Genomic DNA, 19,524 nt, shown 5'->3' with positions numbered 1-19,524 from the left:
AACCTCTGTATTTACTCTGGTGAAGTCTTCTCTTTATTGTAGACTTGGGTAATGATATTCCTACCTCCTGGAGAGTGTTCTTCACTTAGCTGAATGTTGTGAAGGGGTTTTTCTTTACCATGGAAAGGATCTTACGATCATCTACCACTGTTGTCTGGACATCCAGGCATTTTTGTGTTGCAGAGCTCACCAGTGTATTCTTTTTTCTCTCTGAATGTACCAAACTGTTGATTTGGCCACTCCTAATGTTCCTGCTATCTCTCTGATAGATTTTTTTTTTTTTGCCTGAGGAAACAGCAAGCTAGCTGAGAAACTAGTTGCACGATTTTAATACACAGTGGTAATTGTGTACACTGTGTTTTTATCATTGTTTTAATAAAAGTGATTTTTAAAAACTTTTCACTTGACTGAGAGCCAGTTCATATTTTTGCGGTTGGAGACTACACCCTGGACGGAGATCTGTGGGAGCCAAAGAGCAATGAGCTGGAACACTGTGAGATTCCAGTATGCGTTACTAAGCACGAGTGAGTGCTGCCCCACTTGTGAGTACCAGACCATCTGCTATTGCATATCTGTATACAATCTGTACTATATCACACTAGGAGGCGCCCTTCTGTGTTTTTGTTTTGCACAATCACAGATTCCCTATGACCTCTTCTTTTTGGGAAGGAGCGGCCGTGAATTGAAGGTTGAAATACTATTGGAAGCCAGTCCAAGTGGACATTACATCAGCAGGGATTGATCCACCTATGGACTGATAAGTCACAGCATTTTATATAAATCATTACATTGTATATGCACTATATTTCTGATGTATATTTAGCATATTGTTGACACTGGATTGTTGATTTAGTATTATATATACTTTGTGTTGTCTAGCGCCCCCTTAAGTGGTGACAAGGAATTGTCATCAGGTTTGCTTTTTTTTTTTTTTTTGCAGCCTAAAGATGGCCTGTTTTACTTGCATTGAGAGCATATTAAAAATTTTTTTTAATCAAGTTTAATTTTGCTGTGTATTTACTGTTAATATTTTACAGTCTAATGTTCTTCACATAATAGAAAATGTTCTTAGTATATATCTATATATATCTATACCTGTATATATCCAGTATGTATTATGTATATTTTGTTTTTACAAAAAAATATCATATATATATATATATATATATATATATATATATATATATATATATATATATATATATATATATATACAGTTGTGCTCATAAGTTTACATACCCTGGCAGAATTTATGATTTCTTGGCCTTTTTTCAGAGAATATGAATAAAAACACAAAAACTTTTCTTTCACTCATGGTTAGTGTTTGGCTGAAGCCATTTATTATCAATCAACTGTGTACTCTTTTTAAATCATAATGACAACAGAAACTACCCAAATGACCCTGATCAAAAGTTTACATACCCTGGGGATTTTGGCCTGATAACATGCACACAAGTTGACACAAAGGGGTTTGAATGGCTATTAAAGTTAACCATCCTCACCTGTGATCTGTTTTCTTGTAATTAGTGTGTGTGTATAAAAGGTCAATGAGTTTCTGGACTCCTGACAGACCCTTGCATCTTTCATCCTGTGCTGCACTGACGATTCTGGATTCTGAGTCATGGGGAAAGCAAAAGAATTGTTAAAGGATCTGCGGGAAAAGGTAGTTGAACTGTATAAAACAGGAAAGCCCTTATGGTTCATATTATGGTTTATTAATGTAAAGACACGCTGCACTTACCTCTGCATACAAGTGCGGTCAGAGAAGCACTGTGAGTGGGAGCTTCCAGAGGCCTTGGCAATAGACCAAACAAAATAGGACCAATGCTTTATATTTTTTTGTTACTGTTATGACATTCACTTGGCAGCTGGACAGACAGACTCTTTTCAATGGTGGATTGTTCTTTGCAAATAAGGGGTCTCTTGTACTACTACTATGTACTACTGACCAAAATGAGCAGGAATGCATGTTGCAAACTAGTATTCATTGCTCTCTGACAGAGACAATAGTTCAGAAGGCTGACAAGAAGACAACATTCTTCCAGGAAACATCATTCTCAAAAACAGAACAGCTATAAATATTTTTTAATGTTGTTCTTGTTAATGAAACTGAGTACTATACCCCAATAATATACTATAGTGTGCTTAAGTTAGCTTATAGTACAAACGGGACATCAAAGTCAACTAGGAAAGCTCCTGGAAATTTTGTTAAAAGCTTATCTATTCGTTTACTCTTGTACGCATATACTTAAAGGGCCATTATAGTGTTTAAATTACATGCTCCAATCCAGTCATTTTAACATCGCAAAGGGGTTCATCACATATTTAATGTTCCCACTCAGGACTCACAGAGCACTGCTGATTGGATTCATGACAGTTTCTGCTTGGGACCTGCAATGCTCTGCGGGTCCCAAGCAGTACTTTAACTATGCGATTAACCCCTTTGTGGGGTTAAACCCATAGAATTATAGCATAGCTAGTGTTAAAATTACATAATCTAACAGATTAGAGCATGTCATTTTAAAACTATAACGGCTCTTTAAAGTTTGGGTAGAAAATAAGATTTGCTTCTCCTTCAAACTAAATAAATATTTTTAAAGCTGTTGTGCCTTGTGGAAAAAAGAGTTGAGAAATATTGGAACACAATATCTTATAAATGTGTTCTTCCTCTTTTAAAGGGACATGAAAGTCAAAAGAGATTGCGCCTTTGTGACTATATATTATAAGTCCAGACACGTTCACAACAGTACGTTTTACAGTGCTTGCGTCTACATTAATGAACTCCTAAGTGGGATTCTGCATTTATAAATATGAGTTCAATAATGTAGGCGCAATCTTTTTCTTTGCCTTTTCCTACAGATCCTCATAGCTGTATAATATATCACATACTCGACACGTATACATATATGAACTTATAAGTAAATGTGTGCCCTGTCCACTGCAGGCAGCATGTACAACAGTGATATATAGAGCTTTAATGAATCAATACCATATATGCTAATACACCTCTAAAATGTCTCCTGTGGCCATTTGAGACTATTTTGCACTTGTGCAAGATATTAGAATGCTTCCAAATAGTCTTGGAATACTTGCAAAGATGTCTATATCAAGTGACTTGAGGTGTCAAAACTGGTCTCGAAAAGTTTCTCGAAAAGGAATTGTGATCACTGAGAACTTTTTGGCCCCATAGTAAAAATAGGGCTTTTTAAACAAGGAGCTCAAAACACGATCACAGGTGCAAGAAAGAGACAAAAACATGGAAAAGTGGCCTTTTCAGCCAAAAAAGCTGAAAAAGCCTCAGCCAATAGATTTATATTGACCCCCCCCCCCTCCCTGGTTATATACAAGCAATTATACAAAAAAAGCTGTAACATATTAGAGCATTTCCTCATTTCCTTTTTTTACACTTTTAAACCACTTTTAACCCTTGGTTACTTATGATATAAAATGGTTTCTTATCTGAACTGACCCAGCACTTTCATATGCATAGTGGACACATGTCCATAGAGCAGGGTTATCCAAGCAAACTTATGGAGACTGCAGTGTGGCCCTTTAGTGCTTTTTATCTTGCTCTTTTTCTTCAACTTTTATTTGGACATAAAAGTCCAAATAAAACGTTCCTGGTAATCTGAGCCATATTATCTCCAAATTGGCGTGCTCATGAGTCGACCGCTCTAGACTTCACATGGCTATAATTCTTTGAAGAATTATTTTCCAAGCAGTGAAAATCACTAGAGATATTTTTCAAAAACTGTCAGCAGCAGTGTCATTCCTGGGGATAGGTAGTGAAAGGACCCATAGCTCAAAATACATAAATAACACAAAATATAAAATAATATAAAATACTGTGAGCTTTATTTCAGCCAAAAAGAGAAAGACATCAGTTTCAGGTATAGTGAGATAGGATTTTTGTAACCATAAACTATATTTTACCCTGGGATATCAATACGGTTATAGACTGATCAGCTAAATATTGTGCATGCAGGAATTATCTATATCAGTGATGGAAGACTTCATAACACATGGGGACTGCATAAAAAAACATAATTTATGTAAGAACTTACCTGATAAATTCATTTCTTTCATATTAGCAAGAGTCCATGAGCTAGTGACATATGGGATATACATTCCTACCAGGAGGGGCAAAGTTTCCCAAACCTCAAAATGCCTATAAATACACCCCTCACCACACCCACAAATCAGTTTAACGAATAGCCAAGAAGTGGGGTGATAAGAAAAAAGTGCAAAAGCATAAAAAATAAGGAATTGGAATAATTGTGCTTTATACAAAAAAAAAAATCATAACCACCACAAAAAAGGGTGGGCCTCATGGACTCTTGCTAATATGAAAGAAATGAATTTATCAGGTAAGTTCTTACATAAATTATGTTTTCTTTCATGTAATTAGCAAGAGTCCATGAGCTAGTGACGTATGGGATAATGACTACCCAAGATGTGGATCTTTCCACGCAAGAGTCACTAGAGAGGGAGGGATAAAATAAAGACAGCCAATTCCTGCTGAAAATAATCCACACCCAAAATAAAGTTTAAATGAAAACATAAGCAGAAGATTCAAACTGAAACAGCTGCCTGAAGTACTTTTCTACCAAAAACTGCTTCAGAAGAAGAAAACACATCAAAATGGTAGAATTTAGTAAAAGTATGCAAAGAAGACCAAGTTACTGCTTTGCAAATCTGATTAACCGAAGCTTCATTCCTAAACGCCCAGGAAGTAGAAACTGACCTAGTAGAATGAGCTGTAATCCTCTGAGGCGGAGTTTTACCCGACTCAACATAGGCATGATGAATTAAAGATTTCAACCAAGATGCCAAAGAAATGGCAGAAGCTTTCTGGCCTTTTCTAGAACCGGAAAAGATGACAAATAGACTAGAAGTCTTTCGGAAAGTCTTAGTAGCTTCAACATAATATTTCAAAGCTCTAACAACATCCAAAGAATGCAATGATTTCTCCTTAGAATTCTTAGGATTAGGGCATAATGAAGGAACTACAATTTCTCTACTAATGTTGTTGGAATTCACAACCTTAGGTAAAAATTCAAAAGAAGTTCGCAACACTGCCTTATCCTGATGAAAAATCAGAAAAGGAGACTCACAAGAAAGAGCAGACAATTCAGAGACTCTTCTGGCAGAAGAGATGGCCAAAAGGAACAAAACTTTCCAAGAAAGTAATTTAATGTCCAATGAATGCATAGGTTCAAACGGAGGAGCTTGAAGAGCCCCCAGAACCAAATTCAAACTCCAAGGAGGAGAAATTGACTTAATGACAGGTTTTATACGAACCAAGGCTTGTATAAAACAATGAATATCAGGAAGATTAGCAATCTTTCTGTGAAAAAGAACAGAAAGAGCAGAGATTTGACCTTTCAAGGAACTTGCGGACAAACCTTTATCTAAACCATCCTGAAGAAACTGTAAAATTCTCGGAATTCTAAAAGAATGCCAGGAAAAATGATGAGAAAGACACCAAGAAATATAAGTCTTCCAGACTCTATAATATATCTCTCTAGATACAGATTTACGAGCCTGTAACATAGTATTAATCACAGAGTCAGAGAAACCTCTTTGACCAAGAATCAAGCGTTCAATCTCCATACCTTTAAATTTAAGGATTTGAGATCCTGATGGAAAAAAGGACCTTGCAACAGAAGGTCTGGTCTTAACGGAAGAGTCCACGGTTGGCAAGAGGCCATCCGGACAAGATCCGCATACCAAAACCTCTGAGGCCATGCTGGAGCTACCAGCAGAACAAACGAGCATTCCTTCAGAATCTTGGAGATTACTCTTGGAAGAAGAACTAGAGGCGGAAAGATATAGGCAGGATGATACTTCCAAGGAAGTGATAATGCATCCACTGCCTCCGCCTGTCAAAGTACTGAATAGCGGTACCCTTTTGCAAACAACTAATGCAGCTGTCATTACATTTGAAGTAACAAAGTCCCGCATTATAAAGTTCCCACAATATAAAAGTCAAATGCAAGCAAGTATCTTTTAGAACATGTTGACAAATTTAGGTATTTTCGTTTCCAAGGTATTGAACAAGTGAAAGTGAACTCCAGAGGTGGTGACAGATATAAAGCTCTGAGTAAGAGAGAGATCTATTGGATCTATACTTTAAAAACAGGTTCCCCCTTAGGGATTAACAAAATAAGTGATATCAAACTGTTCATTGATGCCTAAATAAAGTTAACACATACTTCATGTTCTACTCACTGGTGTAAGTGAAACTCTAAGTTCAAATATAAATTTGGATATTCATTGCTAATCTAATGACTGGGTAACATATGTAATAAATGGGATGTATTAGACTAAATCACTGGAGCGTTCACATCTCTAACTATATATTCAGTCCTAGTGTTGTTATCAAATTTATTAATAAGATTCTAAGTGCTTAGATATATAATTATATCCTATATACGATTACAGTTTCTTTCTAATAAGTATGGTCGTTACATTGTAACACATTTCCGCATTTGCCCTAAAAGATACTTGCTTGCATTTGACTTTTATATTGTGGGAACTTTATAATGCGGGACTTTGTTACTTCAAATGTAATGACAGCTGCATTAGTTGTTTGCAAAAGGGTACCGCTATTCAGTACTTTGACATATTACTCTTTTTAGAATTGGTGTTTTTGTTTTAACGATCCTTTGTATGTACATGATTATTTAGAATATATGTGTATCAACTTTATTGACAATGTAAACTAACATGTCTGTGATTTGTTGAGACGTAGGTGAGAATACTGTATGCCGATTGGCTACTCACCTTTGTTACCTGTGATTTAACAGCTGTTTGTAACACCTTTTCCCCAGCTCTGATGAACCGATTGTGAAGCGGGAAACGCGTCAGCGGGTTTGTTTTGCTGTGCCTGTTATGTTATGCACGTCTTGAGATGTATTAAATACCGTTTTACTTGCAAATCTCTCATAGTCCTTCATTACATCTTTGCTGCGGAATCTGTTTTCTTTCTGTGACTTTCAAATAATTTATTACCCTGGAAAGAAAGGGAAAGTAGAGTCGATTTAGAAGACATATCAGCATTCCAAGTTTTAAGCCATAAAGCTCTTCTAGCTAAAATAGCTAGAGACATAAACCTGACATCAACTCTGATAATATCAAAAATGGCACCACAGATAAAATTATTAGCATGTTGAAGAAGAATAATAATGTTATGAGAATCATGATCTGTTACTTGTTGCGCTAAAGTTTCCAACCAAAAAGTTGAAGCTGCAGCAACATCCGCCAAAGATATAGCAGGTCTAAGAAGATTACCTGAACACAAATAAGCTTTTCTTAGAAAGGATTCAATTTTCCTATCTAAAGGATCCTTAAAGGAAGTACCATCTGCCGTAGGAATAGTAGTACGTTTAGCAAGGGTAGAGATAGCCCCATCAACTTTAGGGATTTTGTCCCAAAACTCTAATCTGTCAGACGGCACAGGATATAATTGCTTAAAACGTTTAGAAGGAGTAAATGAATTGCCCAAATTATTCCATTCCCTGGAAATTACTTCAGAAATAGCACCAGGAACAGGAAAAACTTCTGGAATAACTACAGGAGATTTAAAGACCTTGTCTAAACGTTTAGATTTAGTATCAAGAGGACCAGAATCCTCAATTTCTAATGCAATTAGGACTTCTTTAAGTAAAGAACGAATAAATTCCATTTTAACTAAATATGAAGATTTATCAGCATCAACCTCTGAAACAGAATCCTCTGAACCAGAAGAATCATTAGAATCAGAATGATGATGTTCATTTAAAAATTCATCTGGATAAAGAGAAGTTTTAAAAGACTTTTTATGTTTACTAGAAGGAGGAATAACAGACATAGCCTTCTTAATAGATTCAGAAACAAAATCTCTTATGTTATCAGGAACACTCTGAACATTAGATGTTGATGGAACTGCAACAGGTAATGGTATTTTACTAAAGGAAATATTTTCTGCATTAACAAGTTTGTCATGACATTTAATACAAACAACAGCTGGAGGAACAGCTACCAAAAGTTTACAGCAGATACACTTAGCTTTGGTAGTTCCAGCACCAGGCAGCGATTTTCCTGAAGTATCTTCTGACTCAGATGCAACATGAGACATCTTGCAATATGTAAGAGAAAAAACAACATATAAAGCAAAATTGATCAAATTCCTTAAATGACAGTTTCAGGAATGGGAAAAAATGCCAAAGAACAAGCTTCTAGCAACCAGAAGCAATGAAAAATGAGACTTAAATAATGTGGAGACAAAAGCGACGCCCATATTTTTTTAGAGCCAAATAAGACGCCCACATTATTTGGCGCCTAAATGCTTTTGGCGCCAAAAATGACACCACATCCGGAACGCCAACATTTTTGGCGCAAAAGAACGTCAAAAAATGACGCAACTTCCGGCGACACGTATGACGCCGGAAACAGAAAAGATTTTTTGCGCCAAAAAAGTCTGCGTCAAGAATGACGCAATAAAATGAAGCATTTTCAGCCCCGCGAGCCTAACAGCCCACAGGGAAAAAGTCAAATTTTTTAATGTAAGAAAAAATGATTGATTCAAATGCATTATCCCAAATATGAAACTGACTGTCTGAAAATAAGGAATGTTGAACATCCTGAGTCAAGGCAAATAAATGTTTGAATACATATATTTAGAACTTTATAAAAAAAGCGCCCAACCATAGCTTAGAGTGTCACAGAAAATAAGACTTACTTACCCCAGGACACTCGTCTACATGTTGTAGAAAGCCAAACCAGTACTGAAACGAAAATCAGCAGAGGTAATGGTATATATATATAAGAGTATATCGTCGATCTGAAAAGGGAGGTAAGAGATGAATCTCTACGACCGATAACAGAGAACCTATGAAATAGACCCCGTAGAAGGAGATCATTGTATTCAAATAGGCAATACTCTCCTCACATCCCTCTGACATTCACTGCACGCTGAGAGGAAAACCGGGCTCCAACCTGTTGCGGAGCGCATATCAACGTAGAATCTAGCACAAACTTACTTCACCACCTCCATAGGAGGCAAAGTTTGTAAAACTGATTTGTGGGTGTGGTGAGGGGTGTATTTATAGGCATTTTGAGGTTTGGGAAACTTTGCCCCTCCTGGTAGGAATGTATATCCCATACGTCACTAGCTCATGGACTCTTGCTAATTACATGAAAGAAAATGCCTACAATTAAATCATTTACTCCATGGGTGAATTTCGGCAACAACTGTATCTTATATTTTATAAATAGTGAATAGTTTCCTGCCACATTCCTAAAAAATATCATGTGATGAGAAGCATCTCCTGTTTCAAATGAAGTGTCACATGACCCTCTGGATATTATATAGACTATGTGAAAATGTCATAAAATTATATACCAGCAGGAGTGTCCTGTTACTCTTTTGGTATGATGTGCAGCTCATATTTACAACAAGCAGCGCTCTCCTACTGCACATGTTGACACTAATCCTATTATGCACAGGGCATTTTATTTATTTATTTTTTGCTCCCCCCCCCCCAGATAAATTTCAACAGACACCCATGTACACTAGGCTTAAAGTGATAGAGGGGACCGTCAAATTGTGTAATTTTCTTGGTCAAAATACATCTATACACTCCTTTTGTAATTTTCTTTTCTAATTGCATCTGAATGAAAGGCTACAAATGCAAATTGAAATTAAATTGGAAGTAATAGTGTCAGTACAGAGCTTAATATCTTTAAAGGTCAGCTCTGCTCATCCTCTATAATTGTGTAAGACATAAAAAATGCCAAGCTATGCAAATAAATGACCAAGCTGAATAATAATTTAGTAAATAAATGAATGTGTTTACAGCCACAGTTAAATTAGATCTGTTTTACTGGAGAAGAAGCCATCACCCTGCAGAAAGAACCCTGCAGAAAGAAAAGATAGTAATCCTGGGCAAGGAAGATACTTAGAGGTCGGTAAGAAATAAAATCTCCACTTTCTCTTTCTCTTAAATTTACCTAAATTTACCTAGTACTACCTCTGAAATAGCTATATCTCTGTACCTTTATATTTTCTATCTTTCTGTCTTTTATGCAACAGGTATTGTTCTCTGTTTCAATTATTTGGCCATATACTGTGTGTTTCTTTACCTCAATACAATTTGTTTCTGTTTCCTTATTTATGTTCACCTGTTTGGAGCAAAATTCACTTAGATACTATTTCTGTCTTGTTGAATGTATGTTATTTAGTGAAGAATGTATAGGTGAAGGAAATTAGTGATTCGGGTGTATATGATAACATAGGAACTGGTGAGAATTTTTATTATGTATCTATTTAGCATAGTGATTTTATTTCTTTTGCATACTTTAGAAACCAATTAGTTGGTCATTTTTGCATCAACCCAAAATATAATTAAACAAATATAAAAAAAAAACGTGTTTTTTTTTATTTAGAAGAAACATAAATACTTAAGAAAATGGATGGGTTTTTTTCCTTTTGATTTTTACATTTTGTTTTTGTGTTACAATTCTCCTTTTAAAATGTCTTAATATTTGTTTCTTATATAATATCTGGCATTATCATAGAAATACTAAATAAATTGATGTGAAACATGACTGCTAATTAATACGCTTTATTTTATTTTTTACATATTTTTCTTTATATTGTAATACATTTTTAAAATTAGAATTCTGTAATTTATTTAAAAATATTTACATATAATCTAGTAGGGAGTTACTTTTTTCCTGCTGATTTTTAAGTTTCTGTTAGAATTCTTCTTTTAAAATGTCTTAATAGTTGTTTCCTAAATGTCATTGCTCTGGCAAAATCATGGAAATACAAAATTTTTTGATGCAAAGCATGACTGTTAATTAATACATTGTATTTATATATTTTCCTTTATTGTAATATATTTTATGTATTTGTATTTTTTTTTACATATAATCTGGTACCTAAAACATGCTTATAGATAATTATAACCTTCTAATCCTCATTGGTGTAAAGTATGTTCCACTGCAGTTCTCCAACTGTCCCACAATTTGATTCTTATAGCTCTGTCCCACTGTCCCTCTTGCAACAACCTAAATCATGTCAGCTATGGCCACTGCCGTCCAGACCATGTTCATGACACATCCTGATTTTACATATATATATTTTTAATTAGCATTGAATTGAAGCATTTGTTTTCTAATTGTACCACTGATGTGAAGCTTTTTCAGCTAGCACCCTGCCTGTGTGAATAGATTGTTGGCAAGTGATGTCATCACCAGGTGCCTAAGAAGCCGGAGGGCTTGTAGCAACCATGGAAATTTTTACTCAACATCCTGATTTTACCCCTGGCCCAACTTTACTACCATTACCCACTCCGAATTCTCCTATGGGCAGCAGAATCTCCACCCCCAACCTTTCAGGATCAGATATTCTACAGTGAAAATAAGTTGATTATGTAAAATAAAGTAGGTGTGTTTAACTAAACATACATTTTGAAACAAATGATATTAAAGTAGTGAAGATGTGGCCAGAGCTGCAGCCTGCTGCTTACACATTCCAGAAGAAGGAAGGAGATTCTGTGGAAGTTGTGATTCTAGAAATTACTAGAAATTGAACTAAATGCATTCATATTGTGCATATACATCAACCATATTGGCTATATACTGTATCAAGCACCTTATATAAACCAAATCACTTTCAATTTAGGATTAATGTGTCACATTCCTTTTGAGTACGTGATTAGGGTAGGTAATAGTGACGGCTTGTGGGTTATTAAAATGGGGGTTCACAATATATAAATATATATCTATATATCTCTCTCTCTATATACAGTGGGGCAAAAAAGTATTTAGTCAGCCACCAATTGTGCAAGTTCTCCCACTTAAGAAGATGAGAGAGGCCTGTAATTTTCATCATAGGTATACCTCAACTATGAGAGACAAAATGTGGAAACAAATCCAGACAATCACATTGTCTGATTTGGAAATAATTTATTTGCAAATTATGGTGGAAAAACATAATTTATGTAAGAACTTACCTGATAAATTCATTTCTTTCATATTAGCAAGAGTCCATGAGCTAGTGACGTATGGGATATACATTCCTACCAGGAGGGGCAAAGTTTCCCAAACCTCAAAATGCCTATAAATACACCCCTCACCACACCCACAATTCAGTTTAACGAATAGCCAAGAAGTGGGGTGATAAAAAAGTGCGAAAGCATATAAAATAAGGAATTGGAATAATTTTGCTTTATACAAAATCATAACCACCACAAAAAAAGGGCGGGCCTCATGGACTCTTGCTAATATGAAAGAAATGAATTTATCAGGTAAGTTCTTACATAAATTATGTTTTCTTTCATGTAATTAGCAAGAGTCCATGAGCTAGTGACGTATGGGATAATGACTACCCAAGATGTGGATCTTTCCACACAAGAGTCACTAGAGAGGGAGGGATAAAATAAAGACAGCCAATTCCTGCTGAAAATAATCCACACCCAAAATAAAGTTTAACGAAAAACATAAGCAGAAGATTCAAACTGAAACCGCTGCCTGAAGTACTTTTCTACCAAAAACTGCTTCAGAAGAAGAAAATACATCAAAATGGTAGAATTTAGTAAAAGTATGCAAAGAGGACCAAGTTGCTGCTTTGCAAATCTGGTCAACCGAAGCTTCATTCCTAAACGCCCAGGAAGTAGAAACTGACCTAGTAGAATGAGCTGTAATTCTCTGAGGCGGAGTTTTACCCGACTCAACATAGGCAAGATGAATTAAAGATTTCAACCAAGATGCCAAAGAAATGGCAGAAGCTTTCTGGCCTTTTCTAGAACCGGAAAAGATAACAAATAGACTAGAAGTCTTACGGAAAGATTTCGTAGCTTCAACATAATATTTCAAAGCTCTAACAACATCCAAAGAATGCAACGATTTCTCCTTAGAATTCTTAGGATTAGGACATAATGAAGGAACCACAATTTCTCTACTAATTTTGTTGGAATTCACAACTTTAGGTAAAAATTCAAAAGAAGTTCGCAACACTGCCTTATCCTGATGAAAAATCAGAAAAGGAGACTCACAAGAAAGAGCAGATAATTCAGAAACTCTTCTGGCAGAAGAGATGGCCAAAAGGAACAAAACTTTCCAAGAAAGTAATTTAATGTCCGATGAATGCATAGGTTCAAACGGAGGAGCTTGAAGAGCTCCCAGAACCAAATTCAAACTCCAAGGAGGAGAAATTGACTTAATGACAGGTTTTATACGAACCAAAGCTTGTACAAAACAATGAATATCAGGAAGAATAGCAATCTTTCTGTGAAAAAGAACAGAAAGAGCAGAGATTTGTCCTTTCAAAGAACTTGCGGACAAACCCTTATCTAGACCATCCTGAAGAAACTGTAAAATTCTCGGTATTCTAAAAGAATGCCAAGAAAAAAGATGAGAAAGACACCAAGAAATATAAGTCTTCCAGACTCTATAATATATCTCTCGAGATACAGATTTACGAGCCTGTAACATAGTATTAATCACAGAGTCAGAGAAACCTCTTTGACCAAGAATCAAGCGTTCAATCTCCATACCTTTAAATTTAAGGATTTCAGATCCTGATGGAAAAAAGGACCTTGTGACAGAAGGTCTGGTCTTAACGGAAGAGTCCACGGTTGGCAAGAGGCCATCCGGACAAGATCCGCATACCAAAACCTGTGAGGCCATGCCGGAGCTACCAGCAGAACAAACGAGCATTCCTTCAGAATCTTGGAGATTACTCTTGGAAGAAGAACTAGAGGCGGAAAGATATAGGCAGGATGATACTTCCAAGGAAGTGATAATGCATCCACTGCCTCCGCCTTAGGATCCCGGGATCTGGACAGATACCTGGGAAGTTTCTTGTTTAGATGGGATGCCATCAGATCTATTTCTGGAAGTTCCCACATTTGAACAATCTGAAGAAATACCTCTGGGTGAAGAGACCATTCGCCCGGATGCAACGTTTGGCGACTGAGATAATCCGCTTCCCAATTGTCTATACCTGGGATATGAACCGCAGAGATTAGACAGGAGCTGGATTCCGCCCAAACCAAAATTCGAGATACTTCTTTCATAGCCAGAGGACTGTGAGTCCCTCCCTGATGATTGATGTATGCCACAGTTGTGACATTGTCCGTCTGAAAACAAATGAACGATTCTCTCTTCAGAAGAGGCCAAAACTGAAGAGCTCTGAAAATTGCACGGAGTTCCAAAATATTGATCGGTAATCTCACCTCCTGGGATTCCCAAACTCCTTGTGCCGTCAGAGATCCCCACACAGCTCCCCAACCTGTAAGACTTGCATCTGTTGAAATTACAGTCCAGGTCGGAAGAACAAAAGAAGCCCCCTGAATTAAACGATGGTGATCTGTCCACCATGTTAGAGAGTGTCGTACAATCGGTTTTAAAGATATTGTTTGAGATATCTTTGTGTAATCCTTGCACCATTGGTTCAGCATACAGAGCTGAAGAAGTCGCATGTGAAAACGAGCAAAGGGGATCGCGTCCGATGCAGCAGTCATAAGACCTAGAATTTCCATGCATAAGGCTACCGAAGGGAATGATTGTGACTGAAGGTTTCGACAAGCTGAAATCAATTTTAGACGTCTCTTGTCTGTCAAAGACAGAGTCATGGACACTGAATCTATCTGGAAACCCAAAAAGGTTACCCTTGTCTGAGGAATCAATGAACTTTTTGGTAAATTGATCCTCCAACCATGATCTTGAAGAAACAACACAAGTCGATTCGTATGAAATTCTGCTAAATGAAAAGACTGAGCAAGTACCAAGATATCGTCCAAATAAGGAAATACCACAATACCCTGTTCTCTGATTACAGACAGAAGGGCACGAGAACCTTTGTAAAAATTCTTGGAGCTGTAGCTAGGCCAAACGGCAGAGCCACAAACTGGTAATGCTTGTCCAGAAAAGAGAATCTCAGGAACTGATAGTGATCTGGATGAATCGGAATATGCAGATATGCATCCTGTAAATCTATTGTGGACATATAATTCCCTTGCTGAACAAAAGGCAAGATAGTCCTTACAGTTACCATCTTGAACGTTGGTATCCTTACATAACGATTCAATATTTTTAGATCCAGAACTGGTCTGAAGGAATTCTCCCTCTTTGGTACAATGAAGAGATTTGAATAAAACCCCATCCCCTGTTCCGGAACTGGAACTGGCATAATTACTCCAGTCAACTCTAGATCTGAAACACATTTCAGAAATGCTTGAGTTTTTACTGGATTTACTGGGACACGGGAAAGAAAAAATCTCTTTGCAGGAGGTCTCATCTTGAAACCAATTCTGTACCCTTCTGAAACAATGCTCTGAATCCAAAGATTGTGAACAGAATTGATCCAAATTTCCTTGAAAAAACGTAACCTGCCCCCTACCAGCTGAGCTGGAATGAGGGCCGCACCTTCATGTGGACTTAGAAGCAGGCTTTGCCTTTCTAGCTGGCTTGGATTTATTCCAGACTGGAGATGGTTTCCAAACTGAAACTGCTCCTGAGGATGAAGGATCAGGCTTTTGTTCTTTGTTGAAACGAAAGGAACGAAAACGATTATTAGCCCTGTTTTTACCTTTAGATTTTTTATCCTGTGGTAAAAAGGTTCATTTCCCACCAGTAACAGTTGAAATAATGGAATCCAACTGAGAACCAAATAATTTGTTACCCTGGAAAGAAATGGAAAGTAAAGTTGATTTAGAAGCCATATCAGCATTCCAAGTTTTAAGCCATAAAGCTCTCCTAGCTAAAATAGCTAGAGACATAAACCTGACATCAACTCTGATAATATCAAAAATGGCATCACAGATAAAATTATTAGCATGCTGAAGAAGAATAATAATATCATGAGAATCACGATGTGTTACTTGTTGCGCTAAAGTTTCCAAACAAAAAGTTGAAGCTGCAGCAACATCAGCCAAAGATATAGCAGGTCTAAGAAGATTACCTGAACACAGATAAGCTTTTCTTAGAAAGGATTCAATTTTCCTATCTAGAGGATCCTTAAACAAAGTACCATCTGACGTAGGAATAGTAGTACGTTTAGCAAGGGTAGAAATAGCCCCATCAACTTTAGGGATCTTGTCCCAAAATTCTAATCTGTCAGACGGCACAGGATATAAATGCTTAAAACGTTTAGAAGGAGTAAATGAATTACCCAATTTATCCCATTCTTTGGAAATTACTGCAGAAATAGCATTAGGAACAGGAAAAACTTCTGGAATAACCACAGGAGCTTTAAATACCTTATCCAAACGTTTAGAATTAGTATCAAGAGGACCAGAATCCTCTATTTCTAAAGCAATTAGTACTTCTTTAAGTAAAGAACGAATAAATTCCATTTTAAATAAATATGAAGATTTATCAGCATCAACCTCTGAGACAGAATCCTCTGAACCAGAGGAGTCATCAGAATCAGAATGATGATGTTCATTTAAAAATTCATCTGTAGGGAGAGAAGTTTTAAAAGATTTTTTACGTTTACTAGAAGGAGAAATAACAGACATAGCCTTCTTTATGGATTCAGAAACAAAATCTCTTATATTATCAGGAACATTCTGCACCTTAGATGTTGAAGGAACTGCAACAGGCAATGGTACTTTACTAAAGGAAATATTATCTGCTTTAACAAGTTTGTCATGACAATCAATACAAACAACAGCTGGAGGAATAGCTACCAAAAGTTTACAGCAGATACACTTAGCTTTGGTAGATTCAGCACTAGACAGCGATTTTCCTGTAGTATCTTCTGACTCAGATGCAACGTGTGACATCTTGCAATACGTAAGAGAAAAAACAACATATATATAAAGCAAAATTGATCAAATTCCTTAAATGACAGTTTCAGGAATGGGAAAAAATGCCAAAGAACAAGCTTCTAGCAACCAGAAGCAATGAAAAATGAGACTAAAATAATGTGGAGACAAAAGCGACGCCCATATTTTTTCGCGCCAAATAAGACGCCCACATTATTTGGCGCCTAAATGCTTTTGGCGCCAAAAATGACGCCATATCCGGAACGCCGACATTTTTGGCGCAAAATAACGTCAAAAAAATGCCGCAACTTCCAGCGACACGTATGACGCCGGAAACGGAAATAGAATTTTTGCGCCAAAAGAGTCCGCGCCAAGAATGACGCAATAAAATGAAGCATTTTCAGCCCCCGCGAGCCTAACAGCCCACAGGGAAGAGTCAAATTTTTTTGAAGGTAAGAAAAAATGATTAAATCAAATGCATTATCCCAAATATGAAACTGACTGTCTGAAAATAAGGAAAGTTGAACATTCTGAGTCAAGGCAAATAAATGTTTGAATACATATATTTAGAACTTTATAAACAAAGTGCCCAACCATAGCTTAGAGTGTCACAGAAAATAAGATTTACTTACCCCAGGACACTCATCTACATGTTTGTAGAAAGCCAAACCAGTACTGAAACGAGAATCAGCAGAGGTAATGGTATATATAAGAGTATATCGTCGATCTGAAAAGGGAGGTATGAGATGAATCTCTACGACCGATAACAGAGAACCTATGAAATAGACCCCGTAGAAGGAGATCACTGCATTCAAATAGGCAATACTCTCCTCACATCCCTCTGACATTCACTGCACGCTGAGTGGAAAACCGGGCTCCAACTTGCTGCGGAGCGCATATCAACGTAGAATCTAGCACAAACTTACTTCACCACCTCCATCGGAGGCAAAGTTTGTAAAACTGAATTGTGGGTGTGGTGAGGGGTGTATTTATAGGCATTTTGAGGTTTGGGAAACTTTGCCCCTCCTGGTAGGAATGTATATCCCATACGTCACTAGCTCATGGACTCTTGCTAATTACATGAAAGAAATAAGTATTTGGTCAATATCAAAAGTTCATCTCAATATTTTGTTATATATCCTTTGTTGGCAATGACAGAGGTCAAACGTTTTCTGTAAGTCTTCACAAGGTTGTCACACACTGTTGTTGGTATGTTGGCCCATTCCTGCATGCAGATCTCCTCTAGAGCAGTGATGTTTTGGGGCTGTCGCTGGGCAACACAGACTTTCAACTCCCTCCAAAGGTTTTCTATGGGGTTGAGATCTGGAGACTGGCTAGGCCACTCCAGGACCTTGAAATGCTTCTCATGAAGCCACTCCTTCGTTGCCCGGGCGGTGTGTTTGGGATCATTGTCATGCTGAAAGACCCAGTCACGTTTCATCCTCAATGTCCTTGCTGATGGAAGGAGGTTTGCACTCAAAATCTCTCGATACATGGCCCCATTCATTCTTTCATGTACACGGATCAGTCGTCCTGTTCCCTTTGCAGAGAAACAGCCCCAAAGCATGATGTTGCCACCCCATGCTTCACAGTAGGTATGGTGTTCTTTGGTTGCAGCTCAGCATTCTCTCTCCTCCAAACTCGATGAGTTATGTTTCTACCAAACAGTTCTACTTTGGTTTCATCTGACCATATGACATTCGCCCAATCCGCTTCTGGATCATCCAAATGCTCTCTAGCATACTTCAGACGGGCCCGGACATGTACTGGCTTAAGCAGAGGCACACGTCTGGCACTGCAGGATCTGAGTCCCTGGCGGCGTAGTGTGTTACTAATGGTAGCCTTTGTTATGTTGGTCCCAGCTCTCTACAGGTCATTCACTAGGTCCCCCCGTGTGGTTCTGGGATGTTTGCTCACTGTTATTGTGATCATTTTGACCCCAAGGGTTGAGATCTTGCGTGGAGCCCCAGATCGAGGGAGATTATCAGTGGTCTTGTATGTCTTCCATTTTCTAATTATTGCTCCCACAGTTGATTTCTTCACACCAAGCTGCTTGCCTATTGCAGATTCAGTCTTCCCAGCCTGGTGCAGGTCTACAATTTTGTTTCAGGTGTCCTTCAACAGATCTTTGGTCTTCACCATAGTAGAGTTTGGAGTGTGACTGTTTGAGGTTGTGGACAGGTGTCTTTTATACTGATAACAAGTTAAAACAGGTGCCATTAATACAGGTAATGAGTGGAGGACAGAGGAGCCTCTTAAAGAAGAAGATAAAGGTCTGTGAGAGCCAGAAATCTTGCTTGTTTGTAGGTGACCAAATACTTATTTTCCACCATAATATGCAAATAAATTCTTTCCAAATCAGACAATGTGATTGTCTGGATTTGTTTCCACATTTTGTCTCTCATAGTTGAGGTATACCTATGATGAAAATTACAGGCCTCTCTCATCTTCTTAAGTGGGAGAACTTGCACAATTGGTGGCTGACTAAATACTTTTTTGCCCCACTGTATACTGTATATATATATATATATATATATATATATATATATATATATATATATATCTATATCTGTATATATATACCAGGGCTGGGCATGTTGCAGGGTCATGGGATGTATACCTTGGTCCGGTCTAGGAGTGCAGTCCCCTTCCGTGTTTTGTATATTACTGGGGTGATTACATAAGCCTGTGCACCCTTCCCTTGTTCTCAGTTTGTTTGGATTTGAGAGCTTGCATTGTGTGGCTGTTTTAGTGTCCCAGGTAT

The 19,524-nt window shown here is 37.3% G+C and overlaps 1 protein-coding gene across 2 annotated transcripts in view; it reads right to left on the bottom strand.

Moving 5' to 3' along the window:
- DNAJC28 (DnaJ heat shock protein family (Hsp40) member C28) overlaps positions 1–19,524 on the bottom strand; it is a 128,135-nt gene that overhangs the window by 14,991 nt on the left and 93,620 nt on the right. For both annotated transcript variants that reach the window (XM_053705960.1, XM_053705961.1), the window contains one exon: positions 1,503–1,614. The gene's annotated coding sequence lies outside the window, so the exon portion shown is untranslated. The remainder of the gene's footprint in view (positions 1–1,502; positions 1,615–19,524) is intronic.

Source organism: Bombina bombina, chromosome 3, assembly GCF_027579735.1.
Source record: "Bombina bombina isolate aBomBom1 chromosome 3, aBomBom1.pri, whole genome shotgun sequence".
Lineage (NCBI taxonomy): Eukaryota > Metazoa > Chordata > Amphibia > Anura > Bombinatoridae > Bombina > Bombina bombina.
Note: the sequence above shows the minus strand (reverse complement) of the source record. Positions and strands in the feature narration are given on the sequence as shown.